Source organism: Apium graveolens, unplaced genomic scaffold, assembly GCF_009905375.1.
Source record: "Apium graveolens cultivar Ventura unplaced genomic scaffold, ASM990537v1 ctg419, whole genome shotgun sequence".
Lineage (NCBI taxonomy): Eukaryota > Viridiplantae > Streptophyta > Magnoliopsida > Apiales > Apiaceae > Apium > Apium graveolens.
The window spans coordinates 1-13846 of record NW_027418427.1 but is presented as its reverse complement, the minus strand read 5'-3'; the positions used below and the strand labels follow the sequence as shown (position 1 = coordinate 13846).

Genomic DNA, 13846 nt, shown 5'->3' with positions numbered 1-13846 from the left:
TTCAATGAATTTAAATTAAAAAAATGTCGTGTCCCCGTATTTGTGCCAACTGCCAAATGGTGTCGCCAGGTTCTAAGTCTTTCAAAGTGCCAAATCTGATACTTGGATATGTTTGAATCTCCGTACCTGAGTCCAATTATTTAAAGCAGCTGCACCTACTGAATCTGGTAATTCCCAGAATAATATATGGGTGCAGAAAGCAAATATAAAGATAATTACTCTAGTCCCTTTAATATCTCTCTAAAGCCCATCTTTTTGCATATATAGTAGAGAACTTAGTTCTTTCCTCTTCGGTAATTGTTCATGTTCCCAATTGAATACTTTCCGCTTCAGTAATTGTTCAGATTCCTTATTGGCCCATATGATTTGTAGATATATAGTCTTATTTAGTTATTTGTCCACGACTGTTGATGAAATTTACCTTGGTGGATGAATGAGGTCTCAAATATAATGTCTTGATAACTTCTAATCAGGGTCTTCAATTTGACCTTCTAGTCTTCTGTTGTAGACAACAAGGAATTATTAGATGTGTACAGGCTCCTTTATTTCTTCCCCTTCTATAAATCTTAGTACCTTATTCTTACCAACCTCACAGCTCCACTGCTGCTTATATTTGATGTTTTTGGATTCGACTCATAAGCTGTAATCCGATTTCTGACACAATACACCAGCATCGCAAAAGATTTATATTTCTCATTACACAAATACATGAATCACTATTTCCTTTCGGTAAAACGCAGAACATACATAAAAATATTTTAAGAGAATAATACCCAATATTCGATGTTCCGATCAAGAGTTTAGGCAAACTAATTTGACCCATCTAACTTTGGATGACAAATTATATTGAAACTTTTCCACAATTATGTTTCTCAAAACAGACACCACTTCTCCCTGTTGTGTGGTACAACAATTAAAGTGTACAACATGTAGACTTTCTTACACTACTACTGCCTCTTGTGCCCTCTGGCATTGAAGTGTATAATGGTTATGTGCAGACTTTCGTGCTGGTAATTGCAATCTATGTAGTTAATTAGGTTGTTGTATTAAGTTGTTTTTTTGGCTTGCTGTTTAAGTGCTTCTAACGACAACTTGCTCTTTGAAATATCTCTCTGTAAGTGATCCATGATAGAATTTTCTTAAGAATATAATTTCTGGGTTATGGTGCATTACAGAATGACCAAAAAATGTACTTTAGAAACTATAACAAAAGGGCGGAGAATAGTTTTAAGTTTAAAATGTGCCTTATGTCTATGTTAATGTATTTGTTGAGTGAGTGATTGAGTAATCAAGTTGTGCTGCTTAATATACAATACCGGGCGTAATCTTAATTATGTTCCTAAATGTTTTCTGAAGGTTCCCAGGCCTTATAATGCAAGCGAGGAGGAATCTCTGTTTGTTTTCCCAAGGTATATACCAATTATCGTTATATTCACGTTGTAGTCTTTTTATTTGAAATCATAGTACCGATAACTTGATGCAGGTTTTAAAATTTTCTCTAGTTTTGCTCCTCCGCTTCAGTTGAAGCAAATGGTCATGCAAGAAACGAAGGATGGAGAGTTGATCATAATCCTCCTCCCAAGAAACAGTAGGATTACCGCGAAAGACTTTAGAGGAAGATTAAAGCAGTGACCCTACAGGTTAACTTTTGATGTATTTTCCTATTAATTTACATGACAAGTATATCCTAGTTACGCACGGTTTATTTAAAAGTACTTTTTTGCAGATATATTGTTTTTTTCCCTTTACAAACATGGCCTTAATCGGTATTTAAAAATAAATAAATTATATAACTGCAAAAGATAGTGATTGTGTTGCAAGTTTCCAAATGCTATATGCTGATTGGATCCATGGACGCCTCCACATGTTTGATAACTTTGAGATGATACTTACCTATGGTTATAGAAACATTTTGTACTTGGTGAAGTTGTATTATCTCTTTTGTAGTTTGCCTGTGTATATGTTTTCACATCTAAGATCATATTTGTAGGTATAGAAATGGCAGGACAGTAAAAATTGTAGGCAAAGAGTTTCTTGGGTACATGAATGTTGGTAATTATTATCAATCCACATATATTAATATGAATTTGTTGACAGCTTTCTTCTTTGTCTTCCATAGTTATGAGTTTCGACTTAGGGTTTCTCTTTCATCTTGTGGGAATCTCAACATGATATCGCGCATCAGGAACATTGACAGCAGCCTTTAGTTTCTCATTTGGCTACCATACATATTTGTCTGTTTCGGATATCTGGTATGCACTGACATTTTTGAACCTAAATACTCTGTCACTGGTTGTAATGTGTTGTGACATGAAATAAAACAAAGATCATAGAAACAGGACTGGGCTAAGTTGGCAGTGACATTTAAGTACCTATTAAAACCTCTGCTATTTGTAAATGGTTGACGTTTTCGTGCTATGTATGTATTTCATTTAGTAATCTTTTGCATGTCACCAAAATGGTGCTACTGAGTACAATGCTACATTTTCAACTCCCTCTCACTGTTAGTTTCTAAGGGAATATATTACTTAAAAGTAGAAGAGGCTTATGCTAAACGCTGCTTTAATATTTTTTTGAAAGCATTTCATTTGTTTTAAGTAGGTGAAATAAAGATAAGTGCGTTTACCTTTTATCAACACAATATGAGAGAAAAATGATCATACTGACACGTTTAAATTACTGCCACATTTTAGTACATGCACAATACATTTAAGTTAGAGTTGAAACACATGTGTGCATTATGTTTTACATAAGTGACACTTGAAGGCTTTTCAGATGTGCCATTTAGACACTTCTCCTTCTCAATGTTATTTTGATCATTAGCCACATAATAATAAAGGAGAAGGAATGTAGACTTTGCGATCTTGTTGCTTAATTAGATTTCTTGATACTATGAAGGCTTGCCGGAGTGAATTTTACAGTATTTAGCTCGTCCTCTTTTGTTTCTGCTACCTGGACTGACCAAAATTCATATGGTTTACAGTGAAGTGAGGATAGAAGGTTTGAAAACATTGGATTATCTAGACAACCTGTCTGATCGAAAATGCTTCAGAAAATGCTTCACTGAACAAGGAGATGCAATTACTTTTGAATATGAGGTATACAGTCTTATGTGTGGTTCCCTAGTACTTAGTTTTTTACTTCAATAGTGCACAATAAATGAGCATAGCTGTCATCATCTCCCGTTTAGTGACACTCTTCTTCGAATTAAGGGATGTAAAAACTTAATTATGAACTAAGATTAGTGGAGGAAAATATGTGCAGTAAACCTCCTCATAAAATGTATAACAATTTTAGATATATAGAAGGGAGGAATATGAAATTTCCAGACTCTATTCACTTATACAATCTTGATTATCTATGTGTGTGTGTGTATACTGTGTGTGTATACTGTGTGTGTATACATATGATTGTGGCACAGTTAGACCATTTGACTGAATTATTTTACTATCTTTAAGTTTGTTCTGTGATTTTTTTTATATTTTATTATCGAACTGCTACTTCTACTTCATAAATTTCTGAAATACTTGCAGAAACAATGAAGAAAATGCTCCATGAATCCCCTCCCCCGTTGACATATTAAATCATACATATTTTACTTATTCATGGAAGTGGTGTGCATGACTGTAACATGAGAAGGTCTAGTAATAAGTTCCTTAAGGTTAATATTATTGATCTTGTTATATACTTGTTTCTTATAATTTTCTGAACCAGTGTCCTGGTTTTCAGCTGTTGCTTGAGGAACCTGTTGCAGGCCATCTAAAGCCATAGCATCTGACCGTGATTGGCTCAGATGAAGCCTCAAAATATTATTCCTGCGGATTCTTCTTTAATGTCCATCCAATTATTTAGAGCAGCTGCAACCTACTAGATACATTTATAAAAAATGGGTTACCAGATACTGGTAAGATTTTGGCCGTATTTTGTTGGAATGAAAATAATAAACTATATTTTTAAATCAATACAATATTATTGATGTCCTAATAAAAGAAGAATGCAAGTTATATATATGTTAAACGTAAAACAGATGCACAAGATTAGTCAGATAAGTAGCATAATTAGTCATGACTTTCCTACAACAGTTAGATATAAATGTATCTCTGTTGCTTAGGATTTCCACAATTCATTTTGATTTGAAGTTGTAATTTGTTATCTAGAAGGTGTCAATTTCCAGACTCTATTCACTTATACAATCTTAATTATCCATGTGTGTGTATACATATGATTGTGACACAGTTAGACAATTTGACTGAATTATTTTACTATCTTAATCTGTGTTTTTTTTAAAATTTTATTATCGAACTTCTACTTCTACTTCATAAATTTCCGAAATACTTGCAGAATCAATGAAGAAATGCTCCATAAAGAAAATAGTTTTCAGGTAATTTTCACTTTTTTAATTAACGCAAGATTGTAATATTTGTTGCAGTTGTTATTTTTTAGATTTTACTTTTTTGCTATTATTTTAAATTTATTATAGAAACTCATGCTCTACTAAAATCAATAGAATTTTTGCAAAAACAAATCCACTTGAATAGAAATACTACCCAACATATTACTGATGTCATCAGTGCAACCATGTTGGGAGGTTAAGAAACGTCATTTGGTGGATGCAAAAGTAGTCAAATTTTACCTTTTAAGTATTCACATTTGGAGTTATAAATCTCATATGGAGACTCAGAATACCATATTTAGTCATTTACTTCTCTGAGGTATCAATTTTTTTTTGGTTACATATTCCAAATTACTCCACTGGAGACTGGTCACAGCTCATTCCGAATGGTGTACATAGTTAGTGTCTGCTATATCTTTTACCGCCAATATCAAATCATAGATATTTTACTTATTCATGAAGTGGTGTGCATTAGTGTAACAAGGTCTAGTAATAAGTTTCCTTTAGATTAATATTATTGATCTTGTTATACACTTTTTCTTATTATTTCTTAACAAGTGCCCTGGTTTTCAGCAATTGCTTAAGGAAGCTGTTGCAGGCCATCTAAATCCGTAGCATCTGACCGTGATTGGCTCAGATGAAGCCTCAAAATATTATTACTGTGAATTGTTCTTTAATGTCCATCCAATTATTTAGAGCAGCTGCAACCTACTAGATGCGGTAGTGCCCAGAATAGTACATGGGTGCAGAAAGCAAAAGGTGCAGATAATTACTTTATTCTCTTCATCTTTTTCAAAGACCCTATTTATTTTCTTTTTGCATATATAGTAGATAAATACTTGGTATTCGTTCCTTTCCCCTGCGGTAATTGTTCATATTCTCAATTGAATGCCGCTTCGGCGATGTTCAGATTCCTAATTGGCATATGATCTTTAGATATATAGTCTTACCTTTTCACAACTGTTGAAGGAATTTACTCTGGTGGATAAAGGAGGTCTCAAATATAATACCTTGCTAGCTTGTAATTCAGGGTCTTAATTTTAACCATCTAGTCTTCTGTTGTAGAAAACAAAGGAATATTAAATGTGTAAAGGCTCCTTTTTAACAATGTTCACTAAATAAATGTGCTTCTCTGATTGGTTTGTCCACCTTTTTCCTTAACTTCCTGTACCAGATGTAGACGCTACTCTATCCCCTGATGATGGCCGTACAGAATTTTTAGAATAAACTTTCTTGTCGAATATGGGCGTAGAGTATTTGTTTAATGTAAAATTAAACTAACAGCGCCATAAATTAAATAGGAATTTCCATCTTCTTGTTGTACTTGGTATTTGAATAAACACCTTTTAATTCATAGAGTAATTGACAGTGTTGGAATTTGAATTTGTGAAATGTAGATGTAAAACGTTTTAATTTACAACTGGAGAAGTCCAATAAAATGCTTGTATTAAATTCAGCTTACAATTGTAATTTGGATGCAATGTCTATTAGTCAGGTCTTAAGCTTACTAGAGATACTGAACCTAAGAATTTGTATGCTGATATTGATGTGCAAACAGTTGAGGAAACTTTTCCCACTAAAACTTCTCGAGTTGCTTCTTGGATGAAGTAATTCTATTATATGCCAACCAAATATTCCTCTGGCTAAATATTTGTGCGAATTCTTTTCTAAATGCTATAATTTGTCATTCTCTGCTATAAAAAATACTAAATCTATGACAACACTATTAAATTCAGTGACATGCCTTTGACATGTAGTTTTCTGTTTTTCTGATGTAGAGAGAGAGAGAAAGACTATTTGCATCAGCAACAGTTTATTCTTGAACTTTTCTGTAAAGATTGTTAAAATTGTACTCCAATTTCTTATCCATTTATGCTGCAACCAATTTCTCACATTCTGCTCAACCAAAAACTTAAGAGCCCTGTGGTCCGTCTTAATGAAAAAGGTGATTATCCATGAGATATGTTGTCCAAATTGCTTATGTATATGCATATGAAATGAACAGAAGTATATTGAACGTAATAAAAAGTAAAAATTCATTTGATGAAGTATTGAATCATGTACACAGCACCTAATTATAGCATAATTATAGCATGTGCTTGATTATAATGATTTTTTCTTTTTAAACTACAAAGTGGTACAAGTACAAGCACGGTTTTTTGTGGGGAATGCTTCAACGTCGCAATGGAAGGAAATATAGTTGAAGACGTGAATATGGTTGATGCGTGATTCCAAACCAGTCATCAGATTATAATTCTGCTAGAATTCTTAGAGATTGACCTAAAGGTTATTTCTCTAGTTAACATTATAGATTGTAATATTTTCTTTTTCAAACTTAGATAATAATGTTTATTTGTTTCAATTTAATTATTATATCGTAAAATAATTTTTTAACATGTGTGTCAGACAATCCCAAAACCCATCCTTCGCCAATTATATCAAAAAGGGTCGCCATATTATGAGTCTATCTAAAATTTTAAAGTGATACGAAATTACGCACTAACCAGATTTTTTCTAAATAATATAACATGCAATATCTATAAAAAGTAGATATTCTTATCTGTCACTCATTGCATTGAGCTTGACCTGGTTAATATTCTTATTTATCTTCTGCAATTTGTTACTGCAAGAAGCTTGACCTAGTTTTCAGAGGGAGAACTAGAGGGCACTGGAGGGAGTCTCGGGGTATCTGTCAACTGTTTAAGATCGCAAAAATTTTAGTGTTAAATTTTGAAAAAAAATATAAAATAATGTAATTTGGTTTCTTCAAATATTAGTTGGTCTCCCGTAAATTTTATTTCCGGTTCCGTCCTGTTAGTTTTTAACTCCTATATAATAAGAATGACATGTAAATTACACGTGGGTGCTCTTGTATGTAATATTTTATAGTTGATATAATTAATTTAGATATTTAAGTAGATAATTAGAAATAAACCCATATTTCGGGCGCCGAAGTTCGAACTCCACAAAATCAACGTTGTATTAAAACTATATAAATATAGAAAAATCTCATAACTATTAAATCATGAACTGTTACTCAGATTTAAAATCCTTTAAACATTTTTGTCAAAAAAAATATGACTTGAAATTTTAAAACATACTTGAAAAATATATGTGATATAGTCATATGGAACAAATATTGAAGTAGACAATGAGTGGGCTTGGGCCGCGGGAGTGGGAGTGGGGCACTGAATCCAATTTAGACTTTAGGCATCAATATTGGGCTTAAATGACTGTTATCTTCAAAAATCTCAGAATAACACCAAATTATAATATGTTGTTAGACCAGAGATTTTGAATGCAAAAACTGAATTTTATTATAAAATCCAAGCTTTTACCTTAGTATATCTGAAAATTAAAGTGAATAACTGTAATGGATTTTTCGAGTTTTGTAAAACAAATCTCGATTTTATTAAGGAAAAAGTGAATAAAAGTAGGGGATGAAGATAAATATGGAGATAGAGATAGGTAGAAAGGGTGAAAAAGAAGGTAGGGCGGATATGGTTAGGTGAAATTAGGGCGGCCGACTCTCATGCGAGAGAGAAGTTATTTTAATTATTGGTTACTATTAACTTCAACAATAATTGTCCACCATAGATCTTTGTCATGGATATTATTAGTTACCTACAACATTTTTTGATTTGCATGCAATATTTCGGAAAGATGTAGGTGATGAAAACATATTTTGTTTGGTGTTTGCTGAAACAACATAAACCATAGGAATGTTGTAATTTCACGGAGAGATGAGTTGATGGATTTAGAAATGTGAATTGGTATTTCTGTAATTGATTTTAAAACTTTTTAGTTATGACATGCAGCTAATTAACAGAAAAAATGCTCACCGGCCAGCATGAGTATTAGTACAGGCTGATCATGTAAACCGTAATCTTTTTGTTATATTTACACTTAAACCTGTATTAAGTAATATCGGATAAAGTTATAACCTTATTTAGGTATAAATTTTTTCGATCGTAATTTGGGCCACAGTCGTAAAGTAATATTCTCGCTAAGAGTATCAGATAAAAAAAATTAGAAAGTTATCAAGGGCCCAACTAAAATATAAAGTAATAATTTCAGAATTATATGTATATTTACGTACTCGGCCTGACCCGATTAAAAACCCGGTTAAAATTTGATTATTCTAATATTTTTTTATATATTTACATTTATTATGAATATAAATAATACTTTATGTTGTAAGAGATATGCCTGTACTTTAACAAGACGAAGACATTTTGTCAACCCTAAGTAAGTTATATTGTTATCTTAATTTGTATTTTGTACTTGTAACATTTAAAGTCTGTAAAAAATATCAAAGGAGCAGATTGGAGCCTTTTTTTATAAACAGTATCAAGCCTAAGAATTCTATCTGGAAGAAGATCATGCCTTAGAAGAATTATGAAGAAGCTTGGAGTTGAATAAAGCTGTTTTAAGAAAAATATTCTAAGTCGAGATCTCTACAAGTCACAGATTTAATGTTATAGAGAAGTCATTCGAGAACTCCATAATAGCTTATATAGAAGTCAGGAAAGCTACTAGAGAACTCAGAGAGATATCGACAAGTCAAGAAGACATGAAGGTTAGAGATATCGACAAGTCATTCTTCACTCGAGAATTCAGAGTTATCGACAAGTCTACATTCATTAGAACTCAGAGTTATCGATAAGTCAAGTTCCACTAGAGAACTCAGAGATATCGATAAGTCAAAATTCACTAGAGAATTCTGAGATATCGACAAGTTAAATTTGACTAGAGAACTTTGAGATATCGACAAGTCAAGAAGTTACTAGAGAACTAAGAGTTATCGATAAGTCAAAGTGAAGATGTGAAAACTAGAGATCTCGACAAGCTAAAATTCTCTTATAGAGAACTGAAAACCTCTACAGGCCAAACTAAATATAGAGTATTAGAGATCTCGATAAGTCATTATACTTATCGAGATGTCAAGATCTCTATGTGCCTAAACTGGAGATATCGAGTAAAATTCTCAAAGTACAGAATCGTAGACCAGTTCAATATTCAAGATAAACAATCAACAAAGAATCCAACCAGCTGGATTGACAAGTGTACAAAAAGAAGCTTGAAGAATGTGCAAGATCAATGGTAAAGATTAACTGACAAAGGAAGATCAAAGTGAACACAGGATGCTAAAGATATGCTAGGCCAGAATTGGAAGATCTACTTTTTCTATAAATAGCAATGACAAGTGATAGTTTAGAAAAACTAACAGCATGTCTTATTGTACACTGTTTAAACGAGCAGTTAACTAAGTTATAAAGTTAACACTGGTTTTAGTCAGTTGTAACATTCAGATCAAATTTCTTGTAACACTCTTAAGGAGAAGCTAAGCTCTTTATCAACAAAGAGCCTAGAAATTTTGTAGCAAAACAGTCTTAATTTTAATATAAAATTAAGTGAGTTTTGAATATCCGTGTTCTTTATTTTCTGCAAGCTTAAATTCTGCATGAACACGTTTCACTATAAGATTTAATTTACTTTGATTAACCAAAACATTCAAGAAAAGCATAAAAACAGTAAAACACATTCACCCCCTCCCCTCTGTGTATTATTCATTTCCTAACACTTTAAAGACATATATATATATAACATTTATAAAACATAATATTTTATAAACACGTCCATTTTTGCCCCAACTTAAATTTTTTCAATAAAGTTGTGTTTTTATAAAATATTTTATGCAAAATAATACATTTTTGTAATAATTTAGTTGCTAACCTATATAGTCTTTAGAATTTCTAATAAAACTCGATTTAATTTAAATTAGAAAAAGATCCAATCCAATTCAATACAGCCCAAAAAATCAGTAAAATCCGCCTTGAGAATCTAACGGGTTCTGAAATTTAAAGGTCCAAGCCCGGGCCTTTTGGGCATCCTGACTGACCAAATTCACCAAATTTAAAGGTGAAATCGAGTATAAGGTGTCAATTTCGAATTTCTATTCACTTATACAATTTTCTGAGTATAATTTATGTTTTTTATTATTTAATTCTTCATTTCTGAAATTACTTGCAGAAACAATGAAGAAAGTGCTCCACCCCGTCCATGTGTAGTTTCCAGGTAATTCTTCATTTTATTGCGATTAATTAATTTTATAAATTATCTGTATAATTTTATTTTGTTTTGTTACGCTTGAGTATCTTCGATTCGATATGGATTTATTGCTCTATTTATCATTGTTAGTTGTACTCGAATAATTTAGTGTTTGATTTGATATTGTTCTATTGGTTTAACTGCTATTGTTTATTATTTGTGCGGTGTGATTTTGTAATTAATTGAATGTTATGGTGGGAGCAATTTATGTTTTATCGGCTTGAACATTTTCACTTTATTTAGGTCAATTGAATTATTTATGAGTCGAATCTAGACTTGATTAATTAATGAGTCAAGTAGAATATTTAGACTAGAGCTTGAGAAACCTTATTCGAAAAGAGAATAGAATTTGGGGATCTCTCTTGAGGTGTCTAGTTAACTATTATACAAGCCATAGGGATCGAGTCCGCTTAGTTTTATTAGGATATATTACCTTTTTTTGTAGACGATTCTGGCGGAAACTCGTATATTTTAAGGAGCGAGCGACCCTTATTAATGGTAAATTTCTTCATGATCATATTTCACTTGTATGATTATTTTTAAGTGGGTAGTGCTTTGTCAAGTGGGTGCAGAAAAAATAATTTTGTTGTACTTTCTATCAAGAAGAAATTTCACAAAAAATAAGTATGACTGTAAATTTGTTAGATTAAAACCATGTCTTTAAAGGGCCACGCCAGGTCTGTTTCTTATTTGTTTTCATATATTCTGATTGGTTAGGCTTATACTCGCTATCTGGAAGCGGAACTGCACGTGTTACTAGAAGAGAATGCACTCCTGCAACATGCTTTGGTAAGCAGGACACTGGCTACAACTTTGTTTCTGTAAAACCAATCTGCATGTTTATTATTAGTTCTCTTTTGACTAGTGCATACATAAACAAGAAGCAACAAAGAGGATAAAGCAGCAGGCATGTTGACCACGTACTAATCATTTCATATAACAATGCAATACACACAGACACTGTAATTTTGCAGACAATGGAATTTTCACGAATCAAGTTCATAAATAATTTCTTTCATTTTTTTTCTTATAATCCCCATCAGAAAGTGAGGCAACTTGATATTCCTAAATATAATTACAACTTGCAGATTAGTACATAGTGATGATATGCATATGAAAAACATTATTGCTTTTGAAGATTCAGTTATTAGAACAACGGGTAATGTGAATTTTTACATTAGATAAGCTATGGAAACCTATGTAACCTGATGCAAATTGCTCAAAAATTCTATGATAATAGTAAAAGAATCAACACATGGAAGTAAGTAATTTGAAGATTATATCTAAATGTTCATAACTACATAAAGAATGGAAATTATTAATACTATAGAGGGCTATATATCATTAATGTTATACAGGCTGAAAGTCAAGATGGATTTATCATTATTAAACAAACCTTACCAGTAACTTTCTTATCTTCAACAGGTAGAATCGCAGGATACACTTGCCCTTTAATGCTAAACCTATGACTAAATGGAAGAAAGATAAATTGAAGCCGTAATCAGTTAGACTAGTTAGAGATGTATACCTAACTGAAAGCCCTAAAATGGAAACTTAAATCTAATCACCTGCAAAATTAAAACAGTATAAATAAATTGAGAGTAGAAAATCAAATTCAAGAAAAGGAGTTTTTAATTAATAGTTTATAATTTCAGTTTACAATTTGATTTTTGTTGAGAGCGAGTATAGTGTTTGTACTTTGTACTGCATCATTTGTACTGCATTACTTGATATATGGTCTTGAAACTGTATTATTATAATGCATATTTGTACTGTAGATATGCGTAGATGTGGGTAGAGATGGAGGATGGGGATGGGGAAAAATGAATGGGGGATGGAAGACAATAAAGTCACCACACAAGTAGAACTGTAGATATGCGTGTAGTGTAAAAGAAGAAATCTACAGTGGATACCGTCCACATTCATTTTTGGTTATAAGTAATACTTGGAAATAAATGTCAATAAGGAAAATATTACAAGAAATAGAACATTGAAACATGATAGAAGCATATATAACCTAATAAAAATTTTAGCTTTGTTTCTGGCCCCCAAACTCTACCTATTATATTCAATGAATTTAAATTAAAAAAATATCGTGTCCCCATATTTGTGCCAACTGCCAAATGGTGTTGCCAGGTTCTAAGTCTTTCAAAGTGCCAAATCTGATACTTGGATATATTTGAATCTCCGTACCCGAGTCCAATTATTTAAAGCACCTGCACCTACTGGATCTGGTAATTCCCAGAATAATATATGGGTGCAGAAAGCAAATATAAAGAATTACTCTAGTCCCTTAATATCTCTCTAAGCCCTATTAATCTTTTTGCATATATAGTAGAGAACTTAGTTCTTTCCTCTTCGGTAATTGTTCATATTCCCAATTGAATACTTTCCGCTTCAGTAATTGTTCAGATTCCTATTGGCCCATATGATTTGTAGATATATAGTCTTATTTAGTTATTTTTCCACGACTGTTGATGAAATTTACCTTGGTGGATGAATGAGGTCTCAAATATAATGTCTTGATAACTTCTAATCAGGGTCTTCATTTTGACCTTCTAGTCTTCTGTTGTAGAGAACAAGGAATATTAGATGTGTACAGGCTCCTTTATCTTCCCTTCTAAAATCTTAGTACCTTATTCTTACAACCTCACAGCTCCACTTCTGCTTATATTTGATGTTTTTGGATTCGACTCATAAGCTGTAATCCGATTTCTGACACAATACACCAGCATCGCAAAAGATTTATATTTCTCATTACACAAATACATGAATCACTATTTCTTTCGGTAAAACGCAGAACATACATAAAAATCTTTTAAGAGAATAATACCCAATATCGATGTTCCGATCAAGAGTTAGGCAAAACTAATTTGACTCATCTAACTTTGGATGACAAATTATATTGAAACTTTTCCACAATTATGTTTCTCAAAACATACACCACTTCTCCTGTTGGGGTACAACAATTAAAGTGTACAACATGTAGACTTTCTTGCACTACTACTGCCTCTTGTGCCCTCTGGCAGAAGTGTAAGGGTTAAGGTGTGCAGAAACTTTCTGCTGGTAATGCAATCTATGTAGTAATTAGGTTGTAGTCTTAAGTTGTTTTTTTGGCTTGCTGTACGTAGCTGTTCTATGACAACTTGCTCTTTGAATATCTCTCTGTAAGTGCCATGATAGATATTTTCTTGAGAATATAATTTCTGGGTGGTGTGGTGCCTTACAGACAGATATGACAAAAAATGTACTTTAGAAAATATAAACAAAGGGCGGAGAAAGTTTTAAGTTAAAAGTGCCTTATGTATTTGTAATGTATTTGTTGAGTGAGTGATTGAGTAA

At 32.2% G+C, this 13846-nt stretch overlaps 1 long non-coding RNA gene across 4 annotated transcripts in view; it reads left to right on the top strand.

Annotated features, from left to right (window-relative positions):
* Positions 1 to 11295, top strand: part of LOC141701591 (uncharacterized) — a 39738-nt gene extending 28443 nt beyond the window's left edge. The window contains exons 6-14 of one of the 4 annotated variants that reach the window (XR_012566845.1): positions 2120 to 2252; positions 2984 to 3098; positions 3534 to 3639; positions 3730 to 3904; positions 4342 to 4381; positions 4967 to 5152; positions 6529 to 6679; positions 10427 to 10471; positions 11222 to 11295. This is a non-coding gene — a long non-coding RNA (uncharacterized LOC141701591). Of the gene's footprint in view, positions 1 to 2119; positions 2253 to 2983; positions 3099 to 3533; positions 3640 to 3729; positions 3905 to 4341; positions 4382 to 4966; positions 5153 to 5567; positions 6032 to 6528; positions 6680 to 10426; positions 10472 to 11221 lie in introns of those variants that run through there. The other 3 variants (XR_012566849.1, XR_012566847.1, XR_012566848.1) reach the window with 3 other exon arrangements.
* The last annotated feature ends 2551 nt before the right edge of the window (positions 11296 to 13846 follow it).